A 17046-nucleotide genomic window follows, 5' to 3' on the forward strand; every position below is an offset into this window, starting at 1 on the left:
CTGCTTCCTGGGCAAAAGTCTTAGTGATCACAAATTGCTAAATGATTGTCTGGCCAGGAATGCAGAGGGGCATGATAGTATACAAGGTCAATACTTTTACGTGTGACTTTCATTCAGTCACTCAACGAAGGCTTTTAAGCTCCTACTATTTTCTGTAAAATCTTATGATATTAAAGACCCATTAATCTGTTTCTTCAATCTTAAGAATAAAACCTTTTCCTAGGAACGTAACATCTTCTTAGATGCAATGTAGAACACTCTGATGACACATTAAAGTGCTACAGTTCCAGAAAATGGTACTTCTAAAGAAGTATGAACTTCAACAGAATAATAAACAACAGAAGCATGTGGCATATCAATGAACATGCTCAGCTATTATAGGTCTCATCCTACCAACAAGAATCCCCTTCAGAGGAATTTCTTTAACCATGAGAAAGAAAGTCCTGATTGTCTCATAGTTTATTCATGCACTGTTTGCCCCGACCTCCAGTGCTCTCACGTTTTCAGAAGGTAGTTGTAATGTTAGAGGAATTTCTGGGAAATCTTGTTATCCACTGGTTTGAGGATGGTTGATGATAGAACTAAAAGAGATATCTGCTTGCTATGTGCCCAAACCATATTTTCTAGAACAGAGGAAGTCAAAGTTTGTTTTCAACCCTAACTTTTAAAAAATACTATTGTTAGGCTGGAGAGATGGTTCAGTCATTAAGAGCACTGACTGCTCTTCCCGAGGTCCTAAGTTCAATTCCCAACAACTGCCTGATGGCTCACAACCATCTGTAATGGGATTCAATGCCTTCTTCTGGTGTGTCTGAAGATAGGTACAGTGTACTCATATAAATAAAATAAACAAATCTTTAAAAAATAGAATGTTTTTAAAAATATTATTGACTTCTACGCTAGCATAGTGCTAAATTCATTTACATTGCTGCAATTGCCTCAGGTTGATGGGGCAATACACTTGAATACATTCTTTAGAAGGAACTGTAAAATCAGCTCAAATAATGATGCTGGATGATTTGTTAATCTATGTTAGGACAGGGTGGATGCAACTCTTAAAAACTAATGTTTGTTACAAAGAGAAGCACCTACTTATAATCTGTGGGGGGTGTCAACCTTGTGAAGGAAAAAAATGAGATGGGGATCAAGGCACCACAGGCTTCTGTGACTCCTCAAAGAGTCAGTTACTAGATCTAAGATGGCTCCCAGCAAACCAGTGAGACAGTAGAAAGGAACTGAGGCCAGGGCGATGGCTGCTTCCACCATCCTCACAGGTGAAGATACAACGCCCACTTCTTCTGAGTTACCTCATTAGGCAAGGGCTTTCATTGGAGCATGGTGAAGGTGTGAGATAGGATTGACCAAGGCTTTAGGGACTTGGGGTTGGCTCAAACACTGTATCTAAGCATGTGTGCTGGGCAATAACTCAGATCTGCACTCTGATGCTGATCTCCAGAGTCTGAGCTCCTGAGATTCGTCATGTAACTCTGCCGCCTCTCTCTCTCTCTCTCTCTCTCTCTCTCTCTCTCTCTCTCTCTCTCTGTCTGTCTCTCAGACACACACACACACACACACACACACACACACACACACACATACACACACACACACACAAACACCTCTTTGGTACTGTTGCCAAAATTATCTATCTGAAAGTCAATGAGAACTTTTTAGCAAGTACTTGATGTTAAATAGCCTTAAGCAAAAAATACAAAGCCCATAAGTAAGAAGTAAATTAGGGGAGCTGAAGGGATGGCTCAGTAGGTAATGTGCTTGCCATTTGAGCATGAGAACCTGAGTTCAGATTCTCACCACTTGTAAAAGAAGCCAAGTGTATCAGCTTACCTCGTAATCCCATTAGCAGAGATAGCAGGATCCTGGAAGTTTCTAGCCTATTAGCTCTAGGTTCAGCGAGAAATCTTATCTCAAAACTAAAGTGGAAAGTAAATGAGGAAAACATAAAACATTAATTTTATATTTCCATGGGCATGGGTATACACACACACACACACACACACACACACACACACACTGATGTCTACATACACATGTGTGCACACACAAGCATAAACACACACACTAATAAGTAAAGTAGACCATGAGACAGTGTAGCAAATGACATAATACACAAGGAATTTTCAAGTGATAATGGTCCAGAAAGAACCCAGAAAGTCCAAGATGTACAGACTGTAGATTTGCCATCATAAATTCTCAACTCATGGCTATAATTTGTTTTCCTAGGTGATACTATTCCAGTACCATTTTTTCCCTCTCTTTCATACTATCTTACTTTTCAACTTACAAGGCAGCAACATTTTTATAGCTTTAAAAGGCCCTCAGTATTAGTGGCCTCCACTGAACTGAAGCAGCAGCTATAGAAACATCTCACGTCCCCATGTTCCTTCTGAAAATCCTAGCAGCCACAGACATTCACATCCACGTTCACATTAATCGCACTGATATCTGGTCATGACTCAAGCCATAGTGCTTGGGGATGCATTTCTGTGTGAGTTGAGAGCCCCCAAATACACATTTTGCATCTTTCTTGCTTTGCTATTATTTTCAACATTTTATATGCAATGCTGAATATATGTGAGATAAATTCACCTGACTGTGAGTTCATGTGCTTTTCTGCTGTTGGAAGTTTTGTTATTACTGTTAAACTTACAAAAAGCATGGATTTCATTTGAACAGAGTGCTAATTTGGTGGCTCTTTGCCACTCTGTCTCTCTCTCTCTCTCTCTCTTCCTCTCTCTATTCCTCCCCTCTCCTCTCCCAAACTTCTCTTTCTGCTCCAGCAGGAAGAAGGGGGAAATTTGGATTCTGGAACACCTTAAATCAGAGCAAGAGAAATTGAGTAGCTGAGGACTTGGGACAACGGAGGGCATTTATCCTAGACCTGGGGAAGGACCCTGTTTATTAGATTTCTGAGCCAGGACTATGATGCAGCTTTTCGACTGTCTCTTGGCTCTCCTCTTGAGACAATATAAAGTGGTGGGGATGGTTTAAAGATGTCTCTTACCTAATTTTAGAGACCATATTTAGAACCAGGGACAAGAGAAAATTAAAGTATAAGCTAGAGCTAGAAATACCACCTGCTCCTGGGAATTAGTTCTTCAATAGTTTAACCACTGTGGTGTCAGTAGATGAAAACTGGGAACTGCATTGCTCCTGAAACAGATCTCAAGCCATTTTCTGAAGCATATTCTAGCCCAGTGAGTAGCTAGTGTCACAACTAAAGTCTAAGCAGAGTTGAGATGGTCATTTATTAGAGCAGAACAGGATACATGATCAGGCTTTGAAACCTGAGAGACAGGTGTCAAGCTCATATTGATTCTCGGGGTGGAGAGGTCAAGTTTGGAGGCTAGAAGAAGGTATGAAACATGACTAGGGTGAAGATAAAGGGAGAAAGCTGAAACTGAATGCCAAAGATGTAAGGTTATCAGTGGCCATGGGGTCACATCCCTGGCCACTGAAGAAACCGGCACAACCAAGGCAAGGCTTCTCACTGAGAACGAGAACAAGCTTCTTGTGTGTGATTCTTGTCTCTTTGGCTGCTCTTCTTCTGGGGAATCACATTCTTTCAGTGGGGTTGTCTTGATTAGATTAGAGAGCATTGAGGTTCGGCAAAGGAAACGGCCTTGCTGTCTTTTTGGCTAGGCCTCCCACCTCCTAGAAGTTCCACAATCTCTATAATGCCATCAGCTGGAAATTAAGAGTTTCAACAATCCTGAGGAAGGGAGTTCACTTCCAAACCCTAACAACAATGTAGCTGGTAAGTATGGAGGAGTTGGTTCAGAGGTCCAGAGTATGCACTGGGGAAGATTTCACCAGTAATCTTCCTTTATCCTCATGTCTGTACCTGGGTCTGTTTTTCATATTTACCGCCAGGCACACCATTACATTGTGAACATCTTTTTCTTGAGAATGAAAGAAGAGAAATGAGAACGAAATAAGCAAGAGTAGTATTTTAGGAAACATCTTCCATAATTCAGGCAAAACATGTTTTTTTGACAGAAATCTTAATCTTGTATTCACAACTCACTTAAGTTGGAGAAAATAGAGTTGAAACAATGTTCTACTAGGCTTGTAGTAGGTATGAGCCCTACGAGGCAACCTACTACTAATTTCTGCTAAATGAACATAACAAAATGACTTCTAGTTGTGCGGTATACTGATAGATTGTCCCAGCTCTCAACTCTTATAGAGAAACTTTTATTTGCAGTAGATGGTGATTAATGCGAAGGCCCCACAACTGGCCAAGGTACAGAGGATAGTTAGCTGTGGGATGCTTAGCCTAAAAGGAACATGTATACCGAATCCCCTCCTCCTAAGGCTTAGGGCTTACTGCAGAGGAGGGGCTACAAAGAATGTAAGAACCAAAGAGGTGAATAAATCCAAGGAAACAGTAACAGGGCACCTCCATAGATGAGCTCAGAGGCTATGTCTGCATCACACACCCTATCTAGTTCAAACCAGACCAATTAGCAGCTTGGAGACAAAGGTGGACATGAAGTCCCACCCTAACCAAGGGACTATTCACAATGGGCAGTTTCTGAGAGAGGAATAATTAGTTTTATTTGAAAGTGTTGCTATTCACAAGTCAGCTATGCCGTAATGGAACACCACATATCCATGAATATACAGGCAGCACAAATTGAACCCCGTAGGTTTAAAAAAAAAGAAAAAAAGAAAACAAAACAACAACAACAAAAAAATCAGTACACAAAGTTGAGTGAGTAGGGAAGGTGGGTGAGGAGTTGGGGAAAGGGAAAGGGGTGAATGTGGCCAAAACTCATTCTCGGAAATCCTCGAAGAGCTAATAAAAATGTTTATAAAGAAGTTAAATTTAAGTAAGTGTTATTGTGGAAATGCTACACTTCATTAAAAATGATTCATAGCCAAGAAAGTGTATAGTAACAGGACTTTTTTTGTATGTTTGACTTAGAATATAGAATACAGTTCACTTTTTAAGCAAGTGATGCAGTGGGACTTACAGAATTCTCTGGCTATGAAAACGTCTTCACTAGTTAAGATATTCTAAAACTCGATGGAGGCATCACATAAGTGAGAATTTAATCAATTAATCTCTTGATAATTTAAAACAATGTGTGCTTATGTTTTGATAAAATATCAATTATTTGGTCTCCTGATACTCTTTGTTGAACTTACTTCCCTAGAAATTACTCCAGAATGCCTATCAGGTAGTGAAGAAATCACATTCATGATTTTTGTCCTTGGTGTCCTTTCACCTATTATAGTCCAGTGTCACAAAGGTTTCATTTCTTTTCTCCCTGTCACTACCATTCTGACGACCGTGGATACCTCCATGCCCTCTTTCTTCTGTGGTGCCACATCTGGCAGCCGCCAGCCAAGTGGGCTTCTCCCAAGTGAGAAAACCATCTTCTTCTTCATCCTTCTCTTTCCTGCTGCCCAGGAGGAAGTGGAACATCAGCATGCCCTCTTCCTAACAAGCACGTATATACTCAGAAAAGGAAATAAATTTGGAAATTTATAGTGAAGGCTTCAAGGCATACTCATTTAGCAGAATGGTTTAGAAAAGGTAATTTATGTCCTAAGGGACCCACACACTCTAATACTGTGATTTCTCTCTTTTTCTTCTGTTTTTATTAGACTTTTCTTTTTAAGTTCAGAAACCGTGTGTGTGGGGGGGGGGGCAACTTGACCTAAGCAGACAGACACTGTGCTGCCCAGAGCCAGCAGGGGGCTCTGCTAGTAAGCGAGGTGCAACTGTCAGGAACCAGGGACACTGGCATCAAAAGCTTCAGGAGAGAGCCCTCTTCCCAGGAACTGTCACAGCTCTTATGTGACAGAAGCTCTCAGATGATCTGTGGTGGAGTAATTCTCACACTTTTGTTCCTTCTGGGTAGGATCTTATATACATCTTGGGGTGGGTTGGGGGTCTGAGAGCAGATGCTTTTTTATTGTATATTTTATTTATTGACATTTCCAATGTTATCCCCTTTCCGGTTACCCCTCCACGAACCCCCTATCCCATTCCCCATTGCCCTGCTTCTATGAGGATGCCCCCCTTATCCATCCACCCACTCCCATCTCACCTCTCTGGTATTCCAATACACTGGGTCATTGAGCCTTCACAGGACCCAGGGCTTCCCCTCCCATTGATGCCAGATAAGGTCATCCACTGCTACATATACAGCTGGAGCCATGGGTCCATGTGTACTCTTGACTTGGTCTGAGATGTTAGGGATGCCTCATCTGCATGTGCAGAGGCTTGGGGCACTGCACCTACGTGACTCTTCATGGGTTGCTGTGGTCATGTGACAGGGGCCTGGTCAGAAGCAGGTGAAGTTCCTACCATCTGCTGATATAGATGTGGTGCTGGAGCTTCCAACCCACTAACCTTACCAAGTTTCCTGGCACAGTCTACTGCCCATCATCTTTTAGTGGTAACAATTATAGGTGCAGTTTTAGCTTACTTCGATAGACTAAAAATAAATTTCATTTTTGCTATCCTCACAAGTGGTTCAGTTAAAAATCTTTTACATGAACTATAATTATGTAGAATTATGCCTATGTAATCAACTTCATAGCTCTTTGACTGATTGAACTTCAGGATATCTTTTTTTATGTTGATTACCCCAAGGAAGATAATTCCCCTAGTAAGGAGATATTGAGAAAGACTTTTTCTCTTGAATTGGCATTTCTGCTCTCAGTCCTTGGGCAAAGAGAACAATGAATCCATGTGTTTCACATTCCACAGAGTGTACCAACAATATTCAGAACAATAATGTGAAGCAATGCCTTACAGTGCATTAACCAAGAGAAGAGGCACCAACCAATTTTTACCCAGAATCCCTCACTCCACTCTTCAGCCTTCGTAGGGAAAGTTCTGTACAGGCAGTCACTAGTCACCAAGGACAGCTTCCTTAAAGGATGTATGAGGACAGATGCTTTACCTCATGTCTAGATCACAACCTACAACAAAGACAAACAGAAAAAGGCACCAAAGCATGGATGCCATTTTGAAAAAGTGGGAAATCTTCAAAAAGTGATGATGGACATCTTTAATCTAAAGTCATTGCTCACAGTGATTCATGTGTTTATAGCTTCATGCACACACATATATGCACATGCACACAAAGAAATGGAGGCCATCTGGGCTTGTATTAGGAGAGGGGAAAAAGCAAGACTATGTGTGCTACTAATTCAAATGAAACATTACAAGTGAACCTGACAACATTCTGTGACGACATTCCTAACCACATGACTACCACCTTCCTCTTCCTATTGCTCCACCACTCTGTGGAACACTGTTCCAAGATAACTGACATGATTTATTGAAGATAATGTCTATAGACCTTGCAAGTACATTTCTCTCAATTAATTGCACCGTACAAAAGGCTAACGGCCTTGCCTACTGCAGGGGATGACCTTTGTACATGTGGTGATTTTCTTATCCCTCTATAGCATTTCAGGGTAGATGTTCCTGGGAAACTGGAAAACTTAAATTTATTAGTGGCTTAGTGACCACAGGGTTTAAAAGACTGCCTCTGTTTAAAGAGAACAATCATTTGAAAAGGAAAAAGTCTGTGGCTGACTTACAGAGTTTATCAGAGATGGAAAACTTCATGTCAGAACTCTTTCCTGCCCTATAAATCTCTTGAATGAAAAATATAAATTTCACATTTAGGGAAGCACACAGATGGGTAATGGTCACTTTCCAATGTCTTAATGGTTGTTTTATTTTTTTTTAATGTTATCCAACAAGCTTTTATAATAAAATTGTATGGATTGTCTTCAGGAGGCAAAATGAAAACAATTAAACTGTATCCATTTTGTTCAACCATAGCAGTCTGATATGATTCAATAACCAGTGTCATCTGTCATAATTCAACTTCAGATTCGTGATTCAGAAGGAATGATAACTAAGCTGAAGACTGTCATTGTTGGCTAGGTACTAGTTTGGCACTAACAAATTTTTTTCAAGTAAAGTTTGTTTGGGGGAGCTTTAGGTAATTGAGCTTCCCTCTGTTTCAGGGACAGAGGCTTGACGTAGATGAGAAAGGACACGGGGTTTCTGACCACACATGTCATGCATGTAAACAGCATGCCCTGACTTGACACTCTCTGAACAGTGGCTATCTGGATCTCGCTTTCCTGGAATGAGCCAGGTTCCTCACACTATTCTGAAAGTGAAGCTTATGGTTTACAATTTTGGAAGATAAACTTGACTTATGTTTACTATTCATATGGAACAATGTTATTAGATCTTTAAGATTACTGTTTGATCAAGCAATCTATGCTTTGTTTTCAGAGACCTCTCAGCTTTTATTGTATAATATAGATAATGAAATTGAAAAATTGAAAGGTCTCCATGTGAATATTCTTTGTGAATAACTAAAATCTCATTATCTAAATAAATACTATCCCTGGAGTTTAGTTCCATCAATAATTAAGTAACTAATACATGGTAAAAGAAGGATTATAATTTATATAATCTAAATTATACTTTTACTTATAAATATCAAATTAGCCAAAAGCCAGAATTACATTATATGGCTATTATTAAGAATGAATGATAAATGATTTTGAACTGACAGGAATGGTTATTAAAATTCTTGTTAGTTTTACTGAACTATGTATTATGGCAACAAAAAAAAGTGAGTATGTTCAAAACAAATTAAATATGGAAGTTAATTTGAAGACATTTAATTTATTTTGTCATGTCTCTATAAACATTAGGAATAGGGATTTTATAAATGGAAACTATAAACCTCATGTTATTGTATGACTTTGTATGTATGAGCCAAATGCTTTCTCTGATTTCTTAGTGATGGCCCAAGACCATACATACATTAAAGCATCTAAGCTTTCACATAGCTTATTTAGTCATAGATTTAGAAAAATAATTTAAAAGCCTAGAAAATGTCACAATATATTATAAACTATTTATATGTCAATATCTGTGGAGTGGTTGAAGGTCAAAATATATTATGATACAAATTAGCATATCTTAGCAACTTAATTTGTTTCATATATATGTCTATTCTAGTTTAAATTTATGCATTTCATACATTATTTTGAATTTTTAAATAAAACGAACGAAGTATACGAATGTCATATATAATTCTTTTCCAAGTTTCAAAAATAAACATCAGTAAATTTGAATAATAAAATTTGTAATCACTGACAAAATGCCATGATTATTTCTTTTCAGATGTGTAACTTAATAAGATTCTCAATTCTTGAGATCACCTTTTTAAGTGTTCTTTGTCAAATGAATGTACACTACAATTTGGAGACTCCGTGTTCTTTATTGAAACTGACTTATCCGCAAATATAGCTAGCCGTCCAATGGCAAAGTTATCATCATATTTAAACATTCAATCTTTGTGTTAAGGTCAGAAAGGCATTCTATAACAATAGCGTGCCTCATCTTTTTGAAATAACATGAGGTCCTCTGGATTAGGAAAAGTGCAGCTCCAAAATAAATATTCTGGGATGTTAAAAAGGAAATAGAGGGCTCCGGATACCCGAAGATTCATGTCATGGAAATGTGTCCAGAGCGTATAGTATGGGAGGCAGGCACTCTGAGGTTTTGGTTCTGAGATGTTTCTGACTGCTCTACGTGGCCAGTAATTTTGTTCGTGTTATCTTTTGGCTGATTTCTTTGCTCTTCTTCTGTTTTCAAATTAGCTTTCACCTCGTCGTTCATCACATGCCTTTCAGATCTATGCACGCTGTGGGTTAAGAATGAGTGATGGGGCTGAACAAACACACAGGAAGGTGCTGAAGGTCTGAGGATAATATGGGAGCCTTTCCTCTGCACTCCTGCATTTTAGTCCTAGAATGACAGATCACATACACAACAGAGAGAGACTGGGCAGCCTACTGTGAAACGTCCATCTTCTTCTTCTTCTTTTTTTTTTTTTGGTTCTTTTTTTTTTTTTTTCGGAGCTGGGGACCGAACCCAGGGCCTTGCGCTTCCTAGGTAAGCGCTCTACCACTGAGCTAAATCCCCAGCCCCAAAACGTCCATCTTCTGTTACAATTATTCCAAGGAGAATTGATAAATACCATTCAGTTACACCAAAACTGAGTTCACTCGCTGTTTTACTATTCATTAAGAGTCTGATGGCTAAATCTAACTAGCTTACACAATATTTAAAATTGTTTTTATTTTGTGTGATATATATATACAGTTATGCACCTCATGGAATTAAGCTTTGAGCTAGTTAGAAGTCCCATGCTGTTACATAGTTTAACACACTGATGACCTCTTGATTTGTGTTATAACCAGCCAGTTAAAATAAAACATATTTTTACCATATGAGTTGTAATGATAAGTAAGTAGGCACTATGGTTAGCTTCATAATAATACCGTGTGCTTGTGCACTGAATGAATTTAAATGTCTTTATCCTTAAATTCTGATTCAGACCTCATGTTCTGCATCTGACACCGTTTTCTTGTCTTCCATTGTCCTTCCCTTTGCTTAGATGGGTGGAAGGGGATGGTAGAAGGGTCTGCCTATAAATGACCAAACTTTCTAGGACCTCTCCTAGGGCTGTCAAGGGTAAGTGTCAAAATGAAAGGCAAACATTACCAAGGAACAAATTCCATTAATGAGTTCTTTGTAAGTAAATCCGATTTTCCCTCTCAGGAACTGTTTCTATCTCTCATTCATAGCTGGGTATGCAAGCCATAGGACCTCTCAAATACATCATAAAAAAATTAGGAGTCTTTACATTTTATGTGCTCATGTGAAATGGTTTTTGTTTTAATAAGGTATTAAGTATTTCATTAAGATTTTTCAATACTGTAGGCACCTAGACAACCATAAGGTCAGTTATTACATTTATTTAAATGGCAAATCTGCACAGGAAGGATATAAGGGGGAAATTAATTGAAGTTCTCTTTATGACCTGTTAATCAAAAAGTAAAGCTATTTCTGAAAAGGGAGATGAAAATTATATTTGAAATTGAAACATGGTGAGGCATTTTCTACTGGCCTGAGAACTGGGATTTTTTTTAATCTTAAGGTGCTAATAGATAATTGAAGGTTTCAATAATTGAACAGAAGGAAGCACTGGCTAAGTTCAATAAACCCTGATAAATTCTAGGGGAAGTTTGAAGTAACTTTCATATATGTATGGCTAGCAGCAAGTGTCTTCTATGAAGATGACAGGAAGACAGTGTGTACTTTTCGACATCAATACATCATTGTGTGTGTGCTGCTCTCTTTGACAGCAACCAACACTAGGAACATAAAATAAGAGATGTTTATTAAGTTAGAAGTGCATTTTGCATCATTTGCCATTCATTCTATATTCAGTAACCCTTCATTCATTTTCATATTACTCATTAAGCCCATAACTTTTTGCCCATTGAGGTGACAGATTCCCTGGCTTCTGCTGGTACCGTGAGCCGTGGACAGAAAGAAGACAGGGAAATGTTCAAGAAGATGACAGGGGTTGTTAGAAAAATGTATGGAAGTGCATGTCTCTAAGACATTCGGTAAAAGGAGGACAATGGAAGAGAATTTTTAGGGTAGTTACGCTCTATTTTGTTATCTGGCCCAAGGAGATCAGTGAAGAAAGAGATTGACTCTCTAGAAATCCTAGAGGGGGAGGAGGATAGAAAAGTGTGGACATTGGTCTTCATGAAATCTAGAGGGAAAGCAGTCAATGAGTGAGGATGGAAATGAGTTGAAAGGTGGAGAAGGAAGTGTGCAAGTGCTGTACAATGGCTGAGCAACGGCTACTGTTTGCTCTGTGATTAAAAACAGAGTGGTACAACGTCAGCTCCTAATCACAAAGGGCTCGACTTAGAACAGTACTCTTTTTTTTATGATACTATTTTATTTTTTTTATTTTTTATTTTTTGGTTCTTTTTTTTTTTTTTTTTTTTTTGGAGCTGGGGACCGAACCCAGGGCCTTGTACTTCCTAGGCAAGTGCTCTACCACTGAGCTAAATCCCCAATTCCGATACTATTTTATTAATACATCAGGCACGATTCGTTACATTGTTAGAGTATACAGCATTAATTAAAATGTACTTAAGCTAAAATAATGCATGCTTTTGAGTATTACATATATCAAATATTACAGGTCTTTTTTAAGAAGTACCTGTTAGATATATAAAGGTACAAAGAAAAGACCGGATGTATAAAAGAACCATGACCTTTGACCACTTTGAGTCTTGGACTCCCAATTCACATCTTAAGAGGGAGGCCTCAGTACTTCTTTCTAGCAACAAAGATGACAGATTTGCAAGTGGCAGAAAACATTCCTCTGAGAATCCATTGCTTGTTCATTGAATTAATATTTAATGAGCCCCTACCAAGCACATAGATAGGTGTGTGGAATGCCCAGCTAGGTGTCGGGAACATGATGTGCACTTTCTGAATTCTCGAGGAATTTAGAACTGAACACTAAATAAGTAATAATAGTAAAATGCATTAGACAATTCGTGATCAGTGACAACTCTGAGAAAGACTTCAACAGTCAAAGATATGCCGTCATTAAGGTGCCATGGGATGTTGAGGGTTGGGGTGTGGTGGGGAGGCAGAGAAGGAAGAAAGTCAAGATATCCAAACAATGGCTGAGTCAGAGCTTTGGGGGCAGAATAAAGTTTGAGAGCCGCAAGGTGTTCTACTCAGTGTTCTATGATACTTCGGGTTATCTCTTTACCAAAACTTTCTTAGCTATTACCTTCTACCTGTGGACGCTATATAATTAGAATTTTCTGACTAGGCTGAGATCTGAAATGGTTCAAGAACTTTGCAAACTGACCCATGAAGCTTTTTAACTGTAAGATCAATAAATCCAGGAAGGAGATATTTTGAAGTTTTTAAATGATTATTTCTTGGAGTAAATTTGTTTGTTTAGCAAATACAGATTTAGTAAGATGTTTCTGCACTTAACCTGTGCTAACTTAATGAGTATTCCAATTAGTCTACAGATGGTCTGTAAAACCAAAGAAATCGTGGGAGGGGTTTCTCTGGATATTGCCATAGTTACCTCACCTCAGCAACTGAGGGGGAAATGTTCTCTTTGTTTATTAATGTCAGTACAATCATGTAACATTGATTGAAATTTCAAACATTCAACCAAAGGATTCTAGGTTTGTTTACACGAATGAAAGCATTTCAGAAATCATTCATAATGTCCAGACAAAAAATAATCTGGTTCACTTGCTGGGAAAATCTGGAATCAGGGTTTGGAATTATTCAGCTGTGCGGCTGATTGATGATTTAGTTACATCCTTACCCTGTTTGCTTTGTACGTGGTGTCCATTTAAGAGAAGCACAAACCTGGAGCTTCCCCCTGGGCTGCCCCAACTCTGAGAGCATTATGTCTTTACCACTACTTAAATCACACCCTTTATTTATGGTTGCTTGGTATTTTCTGGAGTCTATAGTGGTCTTCTCTTGTCTGGTACATGGAAATTGTTTTCATCGGTCTCTAACTTTCTGATAATCATTCATAATACAACAATCAATGTTGTCTAAGGGCCCGAGAATGCTTTAGAAACAGAAAGCACCATGGCTTTTTCTTCTCATCAGAAATACAACCCTGTGGAGAGGCAGAGAGTGAAAGGCATCCGAGTGTGTCCATGGCGATCCACTGACTGAGTGCAGGAAGTTACTGTGGCATTAAGCCCTGAAAAGGATTGATTGTTTTTGTGAGAAATCCTCAAGACATGCCTTGAATTCAAAGAGTCAAGTTCATTAAAATCATAAATTATCTGCTGAATCAGTCTCTCCTCACTCCTTCCCCCTCTCCTTCCTCTGAAATACCTTTGGCAGTCAGTGTTAAAGAACAAAACATGTTTAATTTTTCTTTAAAAAAATTGATGGAATAATTGGAGTCACTAAAATCAACACCCTTGGTGATCTTCTGCCTTAAGAAGCTTCTGTTGAACACTTGCTCCCTCTCTGTAGCTCTGAAACTGATCGGTATCTTTCATTTACTTCCTAATGTCCCAGGACTATACTAGTTCTAAGTATAAAAACACCCCTTGGGGTTTTTTTCCTATTTTAAAAAGGGCTGCTGGATGGACTGACCATCCTGTGAAAATCAGATGAAATGGTACATGAATTCTTATTGCATATCCATGAAAGAAGGGGATATCTTTCTCTCTGATTGACTAAAGCCCAATGCAGGGTATGCCACAGTGCCTTCTTCCTGGATGACAGCCATCATAAGAGATGAGAAACCTGTGACAGCACCACCCGTGGTTTACAGATATGGGACCACCATCATGAGTCACTAGCTAACCCCATTGCTGTATCACCAAGGAATGTCCGAAGTGTCTATGTGCCCAGAAAGGGTCTCCTAATGCCAAATAACTCCTATTCCTTGACGTGAGACCAGAGAGGCTTCTGAGAATCCAAACTTAATAAAGAGCATTCATTAAATATAGACACAAGGTTTTTTATTCAGTTGAAGATGCATGTATCATTTAAAATCAAGTCAGTACTCTCTGTCACCTCTTTCTACAGATGTAAAGGTTGCTTACATTTTTAACACTGTGGTCAAGCTTCTCAATAGAATGGATGCGGGGGCAGGAATATCCGTGTTTGAGAGCACCTTGACTTGACATAGCCAGGTCCTGGTGCATGCTGTTAGTTTATGATTTCTTGGAGTACAAAATACTTACTGTGAGATCTCATTTTGAACGTTGAATCAGTGTGTATTTCGTCTGATATGGCAGATCATCCATCAAATGTTTCCCATGAAAACAACTTTGCTTTAGTGAGATGAATGCCAGACGTGTAAAGTGCAGGAAAGTGTCACATGAGGGCCAGAGACATGGTTCAAGGACTAAAGGTGCTCGACACTAAGCCCAACACCCTGAGTCTGAACTCCAGAACACACCTGTAGCAGACAATCAGCTCCTGAGAGTTATCTTCTGACATCGATTCATGTGCCTTGACCCCTCCCCCCAATAAATGCTAATAATTTTTTTCATCCCTGAAAGGAGTCATCTTTCTGTTTCAGTATCTTGTGTCTTTGTAGTATAGCCTATATAAAATTAAGGCCTAAATCCTTTCATGAAAACACCTTTTCTTTTCCTTAATTTGCACACAGAGCTAGCTCCCTAGGGGTGGAAAAATAAAATGCTACCTTCGGTTGGTTGTGAGTTGCTCTTTCTTCTTTACCATCACCATCATCACCCTGCAGGAGTGTGTTAATTACCTTGAGGTGTCCCAGTGGCCTAATAACTTCAGGGCCAGGTGCCAGCAGAGTCCTGGCTGTAATTCACTTCCCTCATATGGTTTTAGCTTGTTCTATCTCCTCATAGCCTCACGAATGAAATGGTAAACCTGGAGAGAAAACATATTTGTTCTAACCAAGTTAGCTAGTCCACGGAAAATAATATCAAACCCCTAGCCAACCATTTTCGATCGTGTGTAAAACGTAACTAGTGAGATCTATTCTCCAAGGCTATTAATTATACACTGAACAGCAGTGCTTTATACGTTTTGGTCCTATAAGCACAATAATCTGTGTTATCTAGGACATCTAATGAGCATTTTTGAGCATCTGCCATCGCAGTAAGCATTCATGTTGTGGGCAAAAATTTGTGAACAGCTGTCGCAACACTGAGCCAATAAGATCCAGTTCTGTTGTTAGTCAAGATAGGTCGCCGACCAGAAGCTTTGAAGAAACGTGTTGCGATGGGCAGTTGAACTAAATCCTTTTACGGGGGGGGGGGCAACTTTGCTAGTTCGGGGAATGAGGACTGTGCAGATACCAAGATCCAAAAAGGAAGGCATGTCCCTGGAAGAGAAAGTGGTATGCCTGGCAGAGAGTAAAGGTGCGGGATAGAGAGGAATCCAAATGCCAAGCAGAGAAACAGGACACAGATGAAACCAACCCAATGGTCCAGAAGGCCGTAATAAGATCTGCAGCTTCTGCTTGCCTCACACTTTTTAGTAGAGAAAACTAAGACGAGCAATGATTATTACCGAATCATCTCCAGGTAGTGACACACCTAACCATACTAAGGAAGTAGTAGTTGTCATCTTTTTTTTTTTAATTAAAAAAACACCAGTGTCCAATGTGAATTGGTATCCAATCACACTGGAAGGCAACTGTCTAAGAATATAATGAAAACATCATTAACACTAATGGCATCATTAAACACATTAAAACAAACTTTACCAATGGGCAAAGTGGTTGGAAAAAATGTACAAGGTGTGAAATTTTAACAAACAGTGGGGCTATGCTATCTTCTACCTCCTTTCAAACAAGGAGACTATCAGTGTTCTAAAAGTCTTGCTGGTCAAGGACACTGTGGTTAGGACAAAACGGCAACCAACAGATTGGGAAAAGATCTTTACCAATCCTACAACAGATAGAGGCCTTATATCCAAAATATACAAAGAACTCAAGAAGTTAGACCGCAGGGAAACAAATAACCCTATTTAAAAATGGGGTTCAGAGCTAAACAAAGAATTCACAGCTGAGGAATGCCGAATGGCTGAGAAACACCTAAAGAAATGTTCAACATCTTTAGTCATAAGGGAAATGCAAATCAAAACAACCCTGAGATTTCACCTCACACCAGTGAGAATGGCTAAGATCAAAAACTCAGGTGACAGCAGATGCTGGCGAGGATGTGGAGAAAGAGGAACACTCCTCCATTGTTGGTGGGATTGCAGACTGGTAAAACCATTCTGGAAATCAGTCTGGAGGTTCCTCAGAAAATTGGACATTGAACTGCCTGAGGATCCAGCTATACCTCTCTTGGGCATATACCCAAAAGATGCCTCAACATATAAAAGAGACACGTGCTCCACTATGTTCATCGCAGCCTTATTTATAATAGCCAGAAGCTGGAAAGAACCCAGATGCCCTTCAACAGAGGAATGGATACAGAAAATGTGGTACATCTACACAATGGAATATTACTCAGCTATCAAAAACAACGAGTTTATGAAATTCGTAGGCAAATGGTTGGAACTGGAAAATATCATCCTGAGTGAGCTAACCCAATCACAGAAAGACATACATGGTATGCACTCATTGATAAGTGGCTATTAGCCCAAATGCT

The 17046-nt window shown here is 39.2% G+C and overlaps 1 protein-coding gene across 5 annotated transcripts in view; it reads left to right on the forward strand.

Moving 5' to 3' along the window:
- Nucleotides 1-17046, forward strand: part of Ptprz1 (protein tyrosine phosphatase, receptor type Z1) — a 197900-nt gene that overhangs the window by 21297 nt on the left and 159557 nt on the right. The window lies entirely within an intron of this gene.

The sequence above is a fragment of the Rattus norvegicus genome, chromosome 4, assembly GCF_036323735.1.
Source record: "Rattus norvegicus strain BN/NHsdMcwi chromosome 4, GRCr8, whole genome shotgun sequence".
NCBI lineage: Eukaryota > Metazoa > Chordata > Mammalia > Rodentia > Muridae > Rattus > Rattus norvegicus.